Here is an 18,819-nt window from a genome sequence, read left to right as displayed (position 1 = left end):
AACAGCAGGACTTTAATAGCCGGTATAGCCCTGCTACGAAGGGCTATAAGGCTATTAGAACATTCTGCCACTAGAGGGCAGAATGTTCTAACAAATTAAACAAAGGGTTCTCGAAGCTCGAACTCCCCTCGAAGCTCGAATCCCCTCGAACTTCGAGAAGCCTTTGTAGAACATTGGAATGTTGCTCTGCGGGCCTTTACCGGCCCGTAGAAGCAGGGAGCACTCCATTGTCTGCAATGGAGCTCCCAACATTCCAATGTTCTAATTATGTTTAATTTCACTTTTCGTGTCTAAATATTCTGGTAATGATGCAATAAATCTACTCCTATGGGTCATTAGCTTGAATCCCCTAGAACCCAGTTTTTACCAGAGGTAACTCCATACTTACACTCTTAATGTTAACACGAACTCATGCTCATGCACACGTCTACAAATGGTCTATTTTTATAACATGCTAGTTTTATCCTACAGTGTCTATTGGTAGGTATAGACATATACATTGTTAGGTAGTTACACAGTGAATCTAACTGTGAACCATGAAAATGCTGTACTACAGAAGGTATGTGCAAGAAGATTTGCTTATGCTTGGAGACTAGCCAAATTAGCATTTGTGTGAGTGTAATGGTCTAGACCAGTGGTTCTTAACCTTTTGAGCTCTGTAGACCCCAATTTATCATTACTATAATCTGAGGACTCCCTTTAAATCTTTATTGAAATATAGGGACCGCCACTGAGTCATTATAGGAAGCTTGGAACCCCAGCTTAAGCAATTTCGATGATTTGAACCTCAAAACAATACACAAAAATACAGAAATGTGTGTTTAAATAAATACACAAATGATAAAGTATTTAATTTAATTCAAACACAAATATAAAAGATCGAAAATGGTCATTTTAATTGGAAGGTTGCGACTTTTCTAAATTCAACTAAGACCTCCCGCTTCTCATAATATATTCTGATTGATGCATTTGCACTGCTCCCACAAATCAGTCCTAGGACACCAATTTCAAATATCTTCAATTTTATGGAATGGCTTAAAACGTCTAATTTTATATTTTGCTTCTTTATTTATATAGAATGTATTATTTGTTAATATTATTTAATTGTCAAAACAGCTGCAGACTCCCTGAGTATGTGCTGTCGCCCACACATGGCTGATCTCAATGCAATTCTTTTGCATTGAACTGTAATCAAACTCAAGCCTTGGTGAGAAAGAAATTCTTATTCAACTCAAAACACAAAGGAACATTTTCCAGAATATTGACAAACTGCCTGCCTCATTATTATTTTGATTTCTTAATGTGGAATCAGCTTGCAATTCATTATTAGCATCAACAATATTCCTGTATTGCAATGTTTGTCCCTTTAAGTGACAGGTGTCACAGCGCAAAAAGTGACACACTTACAAACTGGACTATGACCCCGGAAAAATATGTCTGAATTTAATTTACAAAAATATCACCCGATTATAAAATTTACATCCATTGGAACATTATTTATATAAACAATATTTAGGACAGAAAAACATTAAAGTGCTTTACATGACTGTGTTGCACGATTATGTTAAGACTGCTTCAATTGGAGTTGTGCTGATTCTCGAAAATGCTGGTTCTGTACTATTTACTATTATTGGGCATCATTCACAGTGGCCTTGAATTGTTATCTAAATAGAAGCTGCATTGTATCAGGGTTTCCCGCTGTTTATGCATCTGAATGAAAGGTATCTGCATGTTTGCTGTTGGTAAGAATGGTCCACTGCCAGCCGTAGATGAAGCACCTGTAATGTCATCTCTGGAATGCTGGAACTAGAGCTGAGGAGAGTGAGTGAAGTTGTGGACCTCAGGGAGAAGAGAGAGGAGATAAGAACTGGTCAACATGGAGTGGTCCACAATACTGAAGGCTGCTGACAGATCTAAGAGCACGAGTGACAGGCCTGTGGAACAGTATTATCCTTCATGGCCCATATCTCATATAAGATTGCCAATAAAGGTTTGCTCCACACATTGCGTGAAACCTGGATGCTAGCAAAACAGGAGCTCTGGGTATCGAACCTAGGCCGTTAGCAATGCAGGAGCGCTAGGGTATCAAGCTAACTGGGCCATCACTTTACGAGGTGTGTTTTCTTGACTTTAGATTAGGGTGCAAATATAGTGATTGGGCAGAGGTTATTCAAGTCTACATGGTAAAGACTAGGGGGCATATTAGCAAGAACCTCGTTAAAATTATTGCAGTTTTAGCGGCAGGAAACTGCCGCTAAAACAGCAATAATGGGCTTGCTAATATGCGTTATAGAATTCCAATAGCAGCCCAGGTTAGATGTGCAGGACATCTAACCTGGGCTTGTATTGCAATTCTATAACGCATGCTGGAAGAGACAGGACAAAAACTTTATTCTGTCAATGACTCTGACTCCACATAGTTGTTAAAGATCAATTCAAAATGGTCAGGCGATTTCAGTAGATGTTTCCTAAGTTAAATTTGCCCGGCGTAAAACGCCTCTAATACCATACAAAGTTATTCAATAAAGAGGCAGGCGCTGGAGACAGGAAGACAGGAAACAAGTTTATTCCATCGGAGTAGAACACATCAGATCAGACAACAAGGTATCGTCTCGAGGTGCTCTCCAACCTCTTTGAGACCTGGTCTTTTATACACTGGTTTAAGGCATGTGAACGTCCTTTATTACAACAGGGACATTGTAAAGTATGAGAACGACATCACCGGCACCCCCCCCCCCAGTTCCGGCCCATTCCAACACATGACAACAGTAGAGGCCCTTTCCCCTCATATGATTGGGAGGGGCCATCACGCAGCTGAGTGTTCTGCCGATTCCTTTGGAATGTGTGCGCCTGATCGAATCTCAGGGGGTGGGGACGTCATGATCAATAGTGATCCCTTTCAGGAGAAGCGAGTGCATGCAGTAGTGGGCAATAAACTGTATCCTCGGGCTAAGGGATGACCAGCGGTTCGTACAGGCAGTCGGGCCCAGAGGAAGGGGTCATCAAAGGAGGGGTATTCATGGGCGGAAAGGAGGTGTTGGTCAGGCGCGGGGTGTGATTCCCTGAGACAGAGTCATGGGGGGGGTTTCATGGCTTGTGCATGTGAGCGCGGGGGCAGCCAGGAGGCGCAGGGAAGGCTTGCAAGGTTCAGGGAAGTGTGCTGACGGGCGATCGTGAACAGGGAGACCATGGTACCTAAAATGGCTGTCGTGTATGCTCATACGTGAGTCTGCAAGATGGCGTAGATGATGTTCAGTACACGAACTAAAATTCCACAGTCCTCCCTTTAACATGTCTCGCCAGCTTGTCAGTTCGGATCAATCCCCATGAGACCACGCACCTCTATCTCGTATAGGGGACTCATGTGCTCAGGTTTAAAGTTCAAAGTCTTTGGGCACATACTGTTGGAAATGAGTGCACATAAAGGTGGTAAACATTGAATACCTAAGCAACACCCACATAGTAGCATGATTGGTATCAATAAAAACGTGAACAATCTCCACCCCCAGTTCTTCAAAGTGTCCCAGAACCAGCCTCCAAGCGACCATCCTTCCTGCTCCTGGTGAACTTCCGAGGACAGTCTGTGGAGGTGTTCGATTGCTTTGTAGACTGAAGGTGAGTTATCTGGCACGTAGGTGCAACAGCTGGAGCCGATGATGCGGCATGCACCTCGGCGGTCGGCCAGAACCACATCTAGAACAAGACGGTTTTGAAGAGCCACCAGGCGGACGGCCTGAAGCTCAGCCGTGTTGTTAGCAAGGATGCCAGCGGTGATGTTAATGGTTGATTCTAATGCCTGAGTCAGGTGCCGGATAGCGCGGCTATTTGCCATTGGTCCCCACAGAGGAACAAGTCCCTTTGCTGCATCCAGGAACTGTGCTCCGGTGGAGTCGGCTTGTTCAACATCTCCGGCACGCTTTTGCCGGTGGTGGTTGGCTGAAGCCACATACGTGGGAGGAAGAATGAAGGCGATGTAGCACGTACCCCTCCAGCCTCTTGGGAGCCAAGTGTAAGCTTTGGTGCCACAAACAAAGTACATATTCGGGGAAGCAACAAAGGTGGGGGGGTCAGCTGAGACCAATGTTTTGGTGATGCGACAAGAACTGTGACCCACCAGCTGCGTTCCTTGTCCTTCGAGGCATACGAGTCCTATGACATTGATGACAGACAGGGCCACGGTCAGGGTGGCAGCCGTTTGTTTCCGCAGGTGGGAGAAGGTGGGTCTGGCTGGATTGTGGAGCACTTGCATTTCGACCCTTTCTTTGGCAGGGATGTTCGTAAGGAAGGTTGAACCTGAAATTGCAGGACAAAAGGGCTTTCCTGTCTTATTCAGCCAGAACCCATAGTAGAAGTGTGACACGGTTTGACCAGAAGTGGCGTTGTCCTTGTGGCTTTCCTGCATGAGGATCAACCAGGCGAGGCAGGAGCCGTGAACTGAGAAAGGAGAAGGGATGAAGGGGATGGAGTGTCCGGTAGCATGTGGGAGCAACCCACAGATCCAGCAGTTCGTGGCATTTGCAGCAAGGTTGTGCTGGTGCAACAGTTGTACGAAGGAATTGTTCCAGAACTCCCTACGCCTTTCTCGGAGCTGAGGTGAAAGGGTGATCAGGTGGTGCTCTTTCATGGTGGTTGGCTGGACAGTGGTTGGCAACATCTGGTGAGCGGGTGTGCTTTCCTCCAAGATCCAGAAGGAAGTCATGAGGAGGAGGCAAAAGAGGAAGACAATGAAGAGAGCGATTGTCTTTGATTTGTGCAAATTGTCAGTCTTTGGGTTCCTGTAGTGGGTATTTCCTGTTGCTTCCGACGTCTTCTTATCTGGCGCTTCCATCATCTTCTTATCTGGCGCTTCCATCATCTTCATCTTCAAGGTGCTCGGTAGTGGGCAGAACCACAGACTTCGTTTAGCTTCTCTCCGGGTAACCCTTGGTTGCTTTGGGTCACCGTTCTGAGATTTTTAACTTAGTCAGTGGCCTACTTAGCCGAAGCTCCCTCCTTTCGACGCAGGAAATACCCTTTTCGGGATGGCACAGTGGGATCAGAGTGTTTTGCAAGTTCAAGTGCCTCGGTATCAGGATAGCAGTTCAGTGATGGTCGGTCTTTGTTCAGGAGCTCTTCTTGGGTGCTGACGTTGTCTGTCGTGGCCAGGGTCGAGGAAATTTTCTTGCAGTGGTGTGCATGCAGCCAGTTCTTTTTCCCCTCCACTCGAAGAGCCGTCCGAGTGGTGATCAGTACTTGCCAGGGGCCCGTCCACCGGGGTTCCAGACTCTTCGCTCGTTGAAAGTTCCGGATTAGGATGTAGTCCCCCGGTTGGATATCGTGACCGGGACCCCTGGAAGCATCGGGGATGGCCTGCTGCACCTGTTGATGAATGACAGACAATGTTTTAGTTAATTTGTACAAATAATCTGACAGCAGGACGTCGGGGACGTCGTGAATGGAGGTCGGTTTGGGGGGAGTCCAGAGGTTCATAGGCCGCCCAAACACAACTTCGTAGGGGGTCAAGTGGTGCTTAGTGGGAGTGGAGCGCATCGATAGTAATGCCAGTGGAAGGGCATCTGGCCACTTAAGTCCTGTGGTGGCCACTATTTTTGACAGTTTCAGTTTCAGTGTAGCGTTGTGTCGTTCAACCAGGCCAGCAGATTGGGGGTGGAAGACTGCGTGGAATCTTTGTTTTACCCCCAACCCCTTCAGGATTAGTTGGATAACTTCAGCTACGAAGTGGGGGCCATTGTCGCTCCATAAAATTCGACAAAGGCCGTAGCGAGGGAAAAACTCTTTCAGTAGTACTTTGGCAGTAGTCATGGCAGTGTTATCACGGGTTGGATAGGCTTCCACCCATTTGCTGAAGGCACATACAATGACCAATACGTACTTCAAGCCTTGGCACCTCTCTAGCTGGATGTAATCCATCTGAAGGACCTCAAAGGGGTGGTCGGGGATCCCAAACCCTCCCCGGGGTACCACAGTTCCTTTCCCGGGGTTGTGTTGTAAGCAGATGAGGCACTGCTGGACTAGGCGTTTGGCCGAGTCGGGGATCTTGTTGTTGTGCCAAACTTTGGAAATGAGTTCAATCATGGGGGCAGAGCCTATGTGTGCAGTGGAGTGTGCCATTGTCAGTATGGGGATCAAATATGCATCAGGCAGCAACCATTTGTTCGTGTCTTTTGTCCGCCAGCAGCCTTCATCGTCCCTTAGACCCACCCGCGCCCACTCAGTCAATTCGTGTGGTGTGCTGGCCGATTGGATGTCCCTGATTGTTTCCCTAGCGTCGGTCCATTTTTCTGCTTGTGACCTGGTCACATACATGCGTGTCGTTGTCCTATTCTCAGCTGTGGTTCGGGCAGTGGTGTCGGCTAGTGCGTTTCCCTGTCCAACTAAATCTGTCACCTTCTTGTGTGCCTGGCATTTGATCACTGCTAATTGTCTGGGGAGAAGAACTGCTTCAATCAGGGCGGAGACTAAATCTCCGTGAAGGATGGGTGTACCGTGGGACGTCAGGAATCCCCTTTCCCTCCACAGGAGCCCAAAATGATGAACCACCCCGAAGGCGTACTGGCTGTCCGTGTAAATGTTTGCCGTGGTTCCTGCTGCTATGATACATGCTCGTGTGAGGGCAATTAGTTCTGCTGCCTGTGCGGATCGTTGTGTGATGCGAGCGGTTTCAACTACTGTTCGAGCTGTCGTCACCGCATAGGCAGCAGAAGTGGTGCCGTCTGGGAGTTTGATACAAGAGCCATCTACCCATAGTTCTCCATCAGGATCTGTAAGAGCAATGTCTCGGAGGTCAACTCTACTCCTAGTCTGTTCGTCCGTGAGGGTCACACAGTCGTGTATAGGGGGCACATCGGGGTCATTTTCGGGCAAGGGTAACAGTGTAGCAGGGTTCAATGTCGTGCATCTCTTCAGGGTGATGTGGGGTGCAAGTAGAGTCAATTCGTACCCTGTTAGTCGTGCGCTAGTCAGATGTTGAGTCTTAGTCTGGTTCAAAAGGGTGTCAACTGCATGGGGCACTAATACCGTGAGGGAGTTTGAAAGCACAATTCCCTCACTCTGGCGGATAGAGACAGCAGCAGCGGCTACTGCTCGAAGGCAGGCAGGTAGAGCTCTGGCGACTGGATCAAGAGTGGCAGAGAAGTAGGCACAAGGGCGTTGTTTGGCGCCGATGGGCTGAGTTAGAACAGACAATGCGCATCCCTCCCTTTCGTGAGTGAAGAGGGAGAAGGGCTTGGAGTAATCTGGTGTTCCTAGAACGGGTGCCGAGCAAAGGGCATCCCGCAACTCCTTAAAGGATGCTTGGCATTCGGGAGTCCAAGGGAGTGGGAACGGAACATCTTTGGCCAACAGGGAGAGTAGGGGTTTTATAATGAGACTGAAATTTGGTAACCATTGTCGGCAGAAAGAAGTAAGGCCCACTAATGAACGGACTTGCTTCTGTGTTTTTGGAATGGGGGTGTCTAGGATGGTTTGGATTCGGTCGGGCGTAGGTTTCCTCCCTTCTTTGGACAGGAGATGGCCTAGGTATGTTACTTGGGGCTGGCAGAACTGCAGTTTCTTTTTGGAGACTTTGTGGCCATTCTCCGCAAGAAAGTGCAGGAGTTGGATAGTGGCTGTGATTGCAAGTGGAGTGGTGTCGGCCGCCAGAAGGATATCATCGACATATTGGATCAACACCACTCCATCTGGTAGCTGGACGGCGTCCAGCTGTCTTTTGAGGGCCTGGCTGTAGATGCTGGGACTTTCAGTGTAGCCCTGGGGAGCTCTACAAAATCGGTACGAACGGTTTTTTAAAGTGAAGCCGAAGAGATAACAGCTGTCTGGATGGATGGGGATAGAGAAGAATGCATTTTTAAGATCAATAACGGTGAAGGTGGTGGCAGTGGACGGGATGAGAGTCAGAATGGTGGCGATGTCTGAGACTACGGGGTACTGTGGTACCACCACTTTGTTGACTTCTCGCAGGTCGATGATGAAGCGGTACGCTTTCTGATCTCCCTCACCTTGCTTCTTAACAATGGGTAGGATAGGGCTATTGCAGACATTACTAACCACTTCCTCTACCACTCCTGCATCTACCAAGGACTGAATAATCGCTACCAATGCCTTCTCGTCTTCGGGCGATATCCGGTACTGTGGGAGTTTCGGGAGTATTGCATCTGGTCGAACAGTTATGTGTACAGGATCGATCATCATTCGTCCTACATCCGAGTCGTTTCTGGCCCAGAGGTACAGGGGTAGGGTATCGAGCAAGGATAGGTCAGCATCTGTTATGGCGTACATATGTCGTGCGGGTTGGGGTCTGGACATGCTCGGGTTGTCGTACAGGATGACTCGGACTCCATCCTAATAGTAGCTCGGAAATGTTTCAGTAAATCAATACCCATAATGGCGTCAGGGGAGCTGGAGGAGAGCAGAAACGTTGTGTCAGTGGGATTGTTTCCTAGGTCAAAGGAGATAGGTACAGACAGGGGATTAGTGGAGGGCGTTCCATCGAAACCTATCGAGGTAATGTGTGAGCCAGACAAGGGTGCCCTTGGAATCAGTCGTTTTGATAATACACTATGTGTCGCTCCAGTGTCTACCAAAAATGGAGACTTTGTACCCAGGACCTTAGCAGTGATGTAAGGACCTTGCTGGTCAACACAGAGCTCGACTGGATCCCTCCCTTGCCCCTGGCAGTCCTATGCAGAGTCGTGAGCATTGTTGCAGTCGGACTGTTGGCACTGATTCTGTCGGGGGCGGTCAAATGTGTTTGGTCTGTCAGATCGGTCATTGGTGGTGTCGCGGGTCTGCCCTCATCCTTGCCCTCCAGTTTTGGAGCCATTGGTCATGTCCCTTGTTTCTTTATTTCTAATCATTTCCCGAAGGGCCAGGCATTGAGACTTCCAGTGCCCAAATTCTTTGCAAAATGCACACTGGTTCTCATCGAGGTCGGTTCGTGGAGCGCCAGGTGTGGGGTTGCGGTCTCTAGGGGCCGAATTCCTAGGGGCATTCGACTGGTAGTTTCCCCTATACCGTTCCCTTCCTGTAGTCACTCCCTGCAGTTGAGCAATCATTACTCGTTCCTTTAAGTCCTTTTTCTTTTTCTCAGTTGCCCTTTCATTCTCGTTCTTTTGGTGTTCGTAATACTGAGCCATCTGAAGGATAGCTGCAGGTTTAGAGGCTCCCCAACTACTCTCGCTAGTCTGTAACTTTTGGGAGACCTCTTGCGATAGCCCCTTTACGTAGTTTTGCACGAATAGGTGTTGTCCGGTTGCGGTGGTCATATCTTGGCCACTGTAGTCGGAGAACACTGTTTCAAATCGTGAGAAGTATTCTGATACATCTTCCTGAGGCTTCTGGCGACAAGCCGTGACTACCGACCAGTCTACCTTCTTTTCTGGGATCAAAGTCTTTAGCTTCTGCACTATTTTGTCGGGGAGTTCCAGTATGTCTTTCACAGGTTTCTTTCCGGGCTCTCGTTGCCTATCTAGGTCATCGAGTTGTTTCCAGGTGTGTCCGAACAGGTCTGTGTGGTCGGCTTTCCGGATTTGCTTCCACACATCAGCCGGCAGACACAACCCAAAAAACAAATCAATGTCCGCTAGAGTCATTATGGTTGAGCCCAAGGCTGTGCCTAGTTCTGTATAAAATGCCGTAGGGTTCTTTCGCAGATCGGGCAGGGTTTGCCTAAAGGTTAAAATATCTTGCCGATCCCATGGTTGGTAAACCCAGTTGTACACAACCCTCCCTTTTGCATCTGCGTGGTTGGTATCATCGTTTGTTCCCTGACCTCTTGGGGGAACCCAATAGGGGGCGGCTTCTCTGATGGGCATCATCGTGTTGGCTGCTTCTACTGAGGGCTCAATCGTCTCAGGGACTGTGATCTTGACCTCTGGTTTCTGTTCCGTGAGGTGGCGGAAGACCTCAAGCGTTTGCATGAAGAGGTCCGTCACATCGCTCTCAGTTCCATCTCCAACATCGACCCTTCTATATAGAGCCGTCAATTTAGCAGGACCTTTATTCTGGTACCTATCCTTATACGCGTTCAGGGTGTGGTAGCTGAACCGTAAAATGAAATGCCGTCTGTGACTACCGGCATGTGAATTATGCATATTCATCGTATATTCCTCGCTCTCCTTCCGTTTTACCAATGTTTTTGCTATCTTGTCGATTCCATCCCGCTCATCTTTGCTCAACCTATTTGGTCTGGCTGTTAGGTGCCTGCTAGTCTCATGTTCATCTGCTGTTGTTACCAATGCGGCTGGTGCGAAGGCCGTAAAAGCCGGGGCACTAGCGCTAGAGTCACCCACGCCTGCACTTTGGACTGGTGAGTGTTGTGCTAGAGGCTGGCTGGGAGCATAAGGAGGAGGCATGTAGATAATTGGAGGACCGAGTAGTAACTCGTCATTTGCCCGCTGTTTGGAGGGCATCTCCGGGTAGAGCGCAGAGGTGGTCCTGACAGGGCATTGGCCTGCCATTCCTGATTCTTGCGTTTGTTTAACTTCCTCTCTTCTTCTTATTTCTTCATCTAGTTCTTTTGAGGCCAGATGGGCTGTTTTTCTTAACTCTTTCACTATTTTCGCTTCCTCTCTTTTCCTGCGATGTTCTGCTTCTTTGCGCCACATGCCAATACTATCGAGCATAGTGGGCGTTGCCTTGTTTATTTTTACAGCTGCTTCTAGTGTTTTTATTTTATTTTTTATCAAAAGAACCTATCAGTGGCCACTGATTTTTAGGATCCTTGTTTGTATATTTATGCCATAACCTACTATAAGCTATAGCGACTAGTCCTTGCTTAGTAAACATGTCCTTATTAGGGGTGCCTTCCAGTGGAGCTGGATGGTTCATCTCTAATAAGCGGTCCGGGTTGACCCAACTATGAACCAATGGGGAGAAGATAGGCATGACGGATTACAATGGGGGCAAAAGCCTGCACTACCTATCTTTTCACTATTTGCAAAGACTGGACAGAATATTCTATTCTACGCTATTTGCAAACAGAGAATACCTCCGAAAAGAACCAATTCCCAAAACAGTCAATGTTCGGGCAAACAATCAATCAATGAGGAACGAAATAGGCACGACGTGTTAAAGGTTTGCGTTACCTACCCTTCACTATCGGCAAAGGGAGAGAGAATATTCCTATTCTTCCCCGTTTGCGGACAGAGAAGATCCTTAAGAGAACCAACTTCGAACAATTCAATGCTCGATTCAATCAATCAATCAATGAGGAGAAAAAAATAGGCACGACGTGTTAAAGGCTTGCGTTGCCTACCATTCACTATCTGCAAAGACTAAACAGAGTATGGCGATTCTGTACTTGTTTGCAAATAGAGAATTCCTCAGGAACAGTCAATAAGTAATACTAGTATTTTCTAACAATCAATCAATCAATTTCGCAATTTGTCGTGTATCAGGACCTTACCCGGACCGCATGGACAGTTTCTCGTCTTCCGCTTCCAGCGCCCGATCGTCCTCTACTCTCTGTTGCTATCGCGGCACTCCTGGTGGTTCCCAGTCAGGACCGTAGATCACTCGGGAGAGGTCAGCTCGGAATCAGTGAAGTTCAGATGATCGGCTGTCAGACGAGGGTCTATCGGACAGGAGCTCTTTCCGATCGTTGCAGTTGTTCACTCTGTCGTCGGGACCTCTCCCACTGGATCCACGTGTCGCTGATGGGCCCCGCGTTTGGGACGCCAATTGTTAAAGATCAATTCAAAATGGTCAGGCGATTTCCTAAGTTAAATTTGCCCGGCGTAAAACGCCTCTAATACCATACGAAGTTATTCAATAAAGAGGCAGGCGCTGGAGACAGGAAGACAGGAAACAAGTTTATTCCGTCGGAGTAGAACACATCAGATCAGACAACAAGGTATCGTCTCGAGGTGCTCTCCAACCTCTTTGAGACCTGGTCTTTTATACACTGGTTTAAGGCATGTGAACGTCCTTTATTACAACAGGGACATTGTAAAGTATGAGAACGACATCACCGGCACCCCCCCCCCCCCAGTTCCGGCCCATTCCAACACATGACAACAGTAGAGGCCCTTTCCCCTCATATGATTGGGAGGGGCCATCACGCAGCTGAGTGTTCTGCCGATTCCTTTGGAATGTGTGCGCCTGATCGAATCTCAGGGGGTGGGGACGTCATGATCAATAGTGATCCCTTTCAGGAGAAGCGAGTGCATGCAGTAGTGGGCAATAAACTGTATCCTCGGGCTAAGGGATGACCAGCGGTTCGTACAGGCAGTCGGGCTCAGAGGAAGGGGTCATCAAAGGAGGGGTATTCATGGGCGGAAAGGAGGTGTTGGTCAGGCGCGGGGTGTGATTCCCTGAGACAGAGTCATGGGGGGGTTTCATGGCTTGTGCATGTGAGCGCGGGGGCAGCCAGGAGGCGCGGGGAAGGCTTGCAAGGTTCAGGGAAGTGTGCTGACGGGCGATCGTGAACAGGGAGACCATGGTACCTAAAATGGCTGTCGTGTATGCTCATACGTGAGTCTGCAAGATGGCGTAGATGATGTTCAGTACACGAACTAAAATTCCACATAGTGCCTGAAATGTCTGCCACATACAATGTGAGAACCAGTAATTCTGGCTTTCCCCTATGAAGTAGAGCCTTCTATTGCTTGAACTGAGATGTAGATGCAGCACATTGCTCATCCATATAACGTCTTAACAACCTATGATCTGCCTGTCATATTTTAAACCTCTACAACTGCAGTTCAAGCTTAAATAATGTGTTGTAATTCCCTCAGAAGAGGGTTAAGGCCAAGAGACCAGAGTAGTGTAGTGTTCAATAATAAAGCCATTTATATCTGTATAAGGACGAAATCACCTCACACACTTACCGAAATTCTTCAGTGACATAATAGTTCTGTTAAATATATACTGTTAGCACAGTTTCTGCATCAAGACACCATCACCTACTGTGGGTACTTTTACAAGGAGGTAGTGAGAAGAAAGCTTAATTTTAGAATGCTCATAATTCTGAAGATCAGGTAGTGATTCCTTCAAGCCAAAGCCTGCAGTACCAGATTGAATCAGGGGTGGCTCCTCCACTAGGGCGGAGGAGCCTCGCCCCACTGCTTACTCGCAGTGCGAGAAGCAGAAACATAAATTGGTAATAACTACCATTTATGTTGAGAAAGCAGAAGGGTTTGTTTGCGGGAGGGTGGGTGGGTGGTGCTGCCCTGCGAGCAGGGGAAGAGTGGTGTGCCCACTCCTGAGGGCGCAATGACTGTTTGGTCCGCCCTGCGGGGGCCGCCCAAACCAGTCATGTCCATTCTGTGCTTTCTCCATGCAGGCTGCAATACAGCCTACATGGAAAAAATGGCCTTCCCATAAGCCCCTGGCTGGACGGCGTCCCCACCATTCACAACGCTGCCATTGCAGCATTGTGATTGGCTTACTGGAGGGGAGGGAGGCTGCCTGCTTCCTACTCCTGCCAGAGGCCTGAGAGCAGGAACAGGCACCGAGGATACGCGGGTCCCGACCTGGGGACAGGTAAGTTTTTTTAAAATTATTAAATTACTCCTCCCCATGCTACCCCGTCCCCTACCCGCAATTAATGCCGGCCGCGACTGGTAGCAGAAGGGTCAGGGTTGGACCTGTCATCTTTGGCATGTTTTCCCCAGACATTTTGCTTCTGACCTCCTGTTTTTGATTCTGTGCTGCATTTCATTTTTGCTAGTATTTCAACTCTGGGCACTTTACCACTGTTGATCAGTGCTAAACTGCAAGTGCTCCCTGTGTATCTGTAATTGGTGATGCATGATATGCATATTTGATTTACTGATAAATGGTACTAGTGGGCCTGCAGCAATGATTGTGTCACCCACATAAGTAGTCCTGCAACCATGTCTTAGACCTGCATTGCATTGTCTGTGTGGGCAGTCCTGAACTGCCTTGTCGACCTGGCATGTGAAGCCACCTGCCAGGCCAAAATCTTCTTTTTTACTACATGTAAGGCACCCCAAAGGTAGGCCCAAGGTAGCTCCATGAGAGGGTTTAGTGTATTTGAAAAGTAGGACCTGTACTTGTGTGTTTTACATTTACTGACAGTGAAATACTGCTGATTTTGTTTTTCGCTATTTCAAGGACTATCTCTCCCATCGGTTATCATTGTAGCAGCCTTGTAACATCTTACAAGGGTAACTTCCAATGGGGAAGAGATTGGAAATTTGGAGTTTGATGTCCCTGAACTCACAATTTAAAAAACACAGCTTTTAGTGAAGTTGGTGTTTAGATTACATGTTTGAAAATGCCACTGTTAGAAAGTGCAATTGATTGGAACCGCTGCACTCCAGGGTGGGTGATGTAAGTTGCAAGGGTAAATATATGCAATATTTATAGATGCTCAGGGAGATCACCTTCTGGTTCCGAAAGGTGCTGTAGAATAATCGAATTGAGCAAGCCTTACGAGGTGTAAGGACTGTCCCTAGGCACTCTTAAATGCACAAAAGTGCGTTATTACATGAATACTAGTACTCCAAAGGTGATTGCAATGATAGTAGTCTTTAATCAGTTCGATTTTAAGTTTCAGCAAAAACATTTTTACATTTCAATCATATTACGTCATATGATGCTATTTTTTTGCGCATGAATTTCAATCATAAATCCAATGATCATGAAGATAGTATACTCCAAAAGTTTAACAATCCCCGATGCATTTCGTGCAAGGTTGCACTTCTTCAGGGGGAATCTGTGTGAAAAAAGAAAAATGTCTGTAGAGCGCTAGAGGATTCAGGAGTCTGAGATACAGTGAGCTCATAATGGAACCTGTGAGGTTAATATCTATGAAGTGTACCTACAGGGAAAACAGATGCGAAGTGCGTCAAAATCAAAAGTCATGCATATACCGGTCGTTTTGGGATTAGACTACGAATTGTTTATAAAAAAGAAAAAAGAAAAAGAGATTGAAAATGTGATCGATAATGTGCAGCGGGAATTAGTGCTGTGTCTCGACGAAGCATGAAAGTGACCCGTTTGGTGTTAGTTCCGGCAATCCAAGAGAGAGGGATTTTGTTAAAGCGTAACATGGCAAGTAAATGGGTGATTGGGGATATTACAGTGGGTATAAGGGAATGTGAAACAAGCAGTCATGCAGAGCCAGTGGAGATTGCTGAAAGCAAAAGAACTAGTGGTTGGGTCACTTACCGACCATGGGAGCTAGGATTAAACCGGCAGAGTCCTAACGGTAAAGTCCGGTCCTTGTAGACTGAAACATGGAAGACACCGAGCATGCGCACATGCTCCTTAATGTGGGTACGAGGTGTGCGCGTAGAAAGCGGACTAAGTATAAACAGAGTTATTGTGAGAGTGGACGTACACGATGGTGACAGGCCGTAAACAAAGTGATATAAGCAAAAATATACACTAAGTGAAAAATAATAACAAAGAGCGTGCTGAGCACCAAGGGTCGAGCATATGGTGGTGGTGTGAAAAAATCTGAAAAGGGAAGAATTCAGAACAAACGTACTAAAAGAGGGATAGAATTGTAGATGCGGGACGATTTGGAAAAACAATGGGAATGAAAAATGTAGTGAAGGAATAAATCAGGGATGAAGGTAGACAGATATAGTAAGTAGACGTTAACGGAATGAGGGTGGGAATAGGATGAATAGAAGGGTAAATAGGCAAAAGAGAGATCAAGTATATATAGAGCAAAATATTATAAGTGACAACTATATTCCAGTCTGTCATTAAGTCCTTTTGGATGCAGGGCATGAAGGCGATGTATCCAATATAGTTCTCGTTGCAGCAGATTTTTGTTATTGTCTTTGTGAATGTGTTTATCCACCACTTCAAGGATTAGGAAACGAATTTGACTGGGGTTGTGAAAATGTTGAACAAAGTCAGCGGCTACACAGGACTTCAGGTTCTTCGTGCGAATGTTGCTGCGGTGTTCGGTCAATCTTGTTTTGATTTTACGTTCTGTTTTTCCCACGTATGGGAGGCCACATGGGCACCTTAACATATATACAACATTCATTGAATCGCAGGTGGCATTGACTCGAAGATGTATGGGTGTTCCTTGAGTGGGGTGGGATAGTGAATTACCTGGAATAATACTGCTGCAGTGTCCACAGTTATGGCACGGTATTGTACGGTATTGTACCTTTGGAGGCTTCTCTCTGGGACAAGACCTGCTAAAACCCAGAGAGAAGCCTCCAGACAAAGACACACGTTCTGTATTTGTATCTAAATTCTCCACGCAATCTACAAAAATCAAAGAGTCAATTCGCAAGCACTGGCCATTACTACAATTAGAAACAGATTTCAATAAAGTGTTCGACAAACCACCCATCTTCGCTTACCAACGATCTAAAAACATTCAATCCATATTTAAACAACCCACAACCATTGGGAATGACACCTTCAAAGGTACGATACCGTGCCATAACTGTGGACACTGCAGCAGTATTATTCCAGGTAATTCACAATCCCACCCCACTCAAGGAACACCAATACATCTTCGAGTCAATGCCACCTGCGATTCAATGAATGTTGTATATATGTTAAGGTGCCCATGTGGCCTCCCATACGTGGGAAAAACAGAACGCAAAATCAAAACAAGATTGACCAAACACCGCAGCAACATTCACACGAAGAACCTGAAGTCCTGTGTAGCCGCTCACTTTGTTCAACATTTTCACAACCCCAGTCAAATTCGTTTCCTAATCCTTGAAGTGGTGGATAAACACATTCACAAAGACAATAACAAAAATCTGCTGCAACGAGAACTATATTGGATACATCGCCTTCACGCCCTGCATCCAAAAGGACTTAATGACAGACTGGAATATAGTTGTCACTTATAATATTTTGCTCTATATATACTTGATCTCTCTTTTGCCTATTTACCCTTCTATTCATCCAATTCCCACCCTCATTCCGTTAACGTCTACTTACTATATCTGTCTACCTTCATCCCTGATGTATTCCTTCACTAAATTTTTCATTCCCATTGTTTTTCCAAATCATCCTGCATCTACAATTCTATCCCTCTTTTAGTACGTTTGTTCTGAATTGTTCCCTTTTCAGATTTTTTCACACCACCACCATATGCTCGACCACATTGGCCCTTGGTGCTCAGCACGCTCTTTATTATTATTTTTCACTTAGTGTATATTTTTGTTTATATCACTTTGTTTACGGCCTGTCACCATCGTGTACCGTCCACTCTCACAATAACTCTGTTTATACTTAGTCCGCTTTCTACGTGCACACCTCGTACCCACATTAAGGAGCATGTGCGCATGCTCGGCGTCTTCCGGGTTGCTGTCTACACGGACCGGACTTTACCGTTAGGACTCTGCCGGTTTAATCCTAGCTCCCATGGTCGGTAAGTGAGCCAACCACTAGTTCTTTTGCTTTCAGCAATCTCCACTGGCTCTACATGACTGCTTGTTTCACATTCCCTTATACCCACTGTAATATCCCCAATCACCCATTTACTTGCCATGTTACGCTGTAACAAAATCCCTCTCTCTTGGATTGCCGGAACTAACACCAAACGGGTCACTTTCATGCTTCATCGAGACACGGCACTAATTCCCGCTGCACATTATCGATCACATTTTCAATCTCTTTTTCTTTTTTCTTTTTTATAAACACTTCGTAGTCTAATCCCAAAACGATCGGTATTTGCATGACTTTTGATTTTGACGCACATCGCATCTGTTTTCCCTGTAGGTACACTTCATAGATATTAACCTCACAGGTTCCATTATGAGCTCACTGTATCTCAGACTCCTGAATCCTCTAGCGCCCTACAGACATTTTTCTTTTTTCACACAGATTCCCCCTGAAGAAGTGCAACCTTGCACGAAATGCATCGGGGATTATTAAACCTTTGGAGTATACTATCTTCATGATCATTGGATTTATGATTGAAATTCATGCGCAAAATAGTAGCATCATATGACGTAATATGATTGAATGTAAATTTTTTTTTGCTGAAACTTAAAATCGAACTGATTAAAGACTACTATCATTGCAATCACCTTTGGAGTACTAGTATTCAGGTAATAACGCACTTTCGTGCATTTAAGAGTGCCTAGGGACAGTCCTTACACCTCGTAAGGTTTGCTCAATTCGACTGTTAGAAAGTGGGCATTTTCTTGCTTCACCATTCTGTGCCTCTGCCTGCCTTTGGAATCCACGTCCGCGGGAGGGTGACAGTTTGGATGTTTGTGCATTCACTCTAGACAGTTACTCAAAGGGAGCTTAGGTGTGACCTACATATCCTTATGGGATATCACAAGGCTGTTGGGCATTTCAAAGCTAGAGTGGTGGGAGGAGTTGGCACTGACACCTGAATAGGGATGTGTCTGTCCTCATACAAAGCTGTCTCCACCCCCCTGTAGTGTGTCCAAGCCAGCACAGGAAATGCAGGGTCTTGTGAACTACAAAGAAGTTTCTTTGAAGCTTGCTTACTTCAAAGGCTGAAACTGGTATAAGTTCTGGAGCTGTGCCACCATAACTTCGAAACACTTCTGGACTATGAGGACATTCTACCAGAAATAAGAGGTGGATGCTGTAGTAGGAGACTGACACTCTGCCTATTGCTTGTGTTCTGGTCCTCTGCTGGCTGCTTCTGTCCTGCGAAGGAAAGGACTGGACTTTCCTTTGTACATCCTGCTTTCCAAGGTTCCAAGGGCTTGTGTTTACTTGCCCCCTGTTAAGAAGTCTCAGTGCCATCAATCAATTCATCTGCAGCCCCTGAATTCCTCTGCTCAGAGTTCTGACCTGCCAAGTTGTGCCTGTACTAGTTCCAGACCTGGGCCCTTCGAGGTGGCTTGGCTGCTAAGAACAGCTGTGCTGCATAGTTGAAAAATC

The sequence above is a fragment of the Lissotriton helveticus genome, chromosome 2_1 (genome assembly GCF_964261635.1).
Source record: "Lissotriton helveticus chromosome 2_1, aLisHel1.1, whole genome shotgun sequence".
Lineage (NCBI taxonomy): Eukaryota > Metazoa > Chordata > Amphibia > Caudata > Salamandridae > Lissotriton > Lissotriton helveticus.
Note: the sequence above shows the minus strand (reverse complement) of the source record.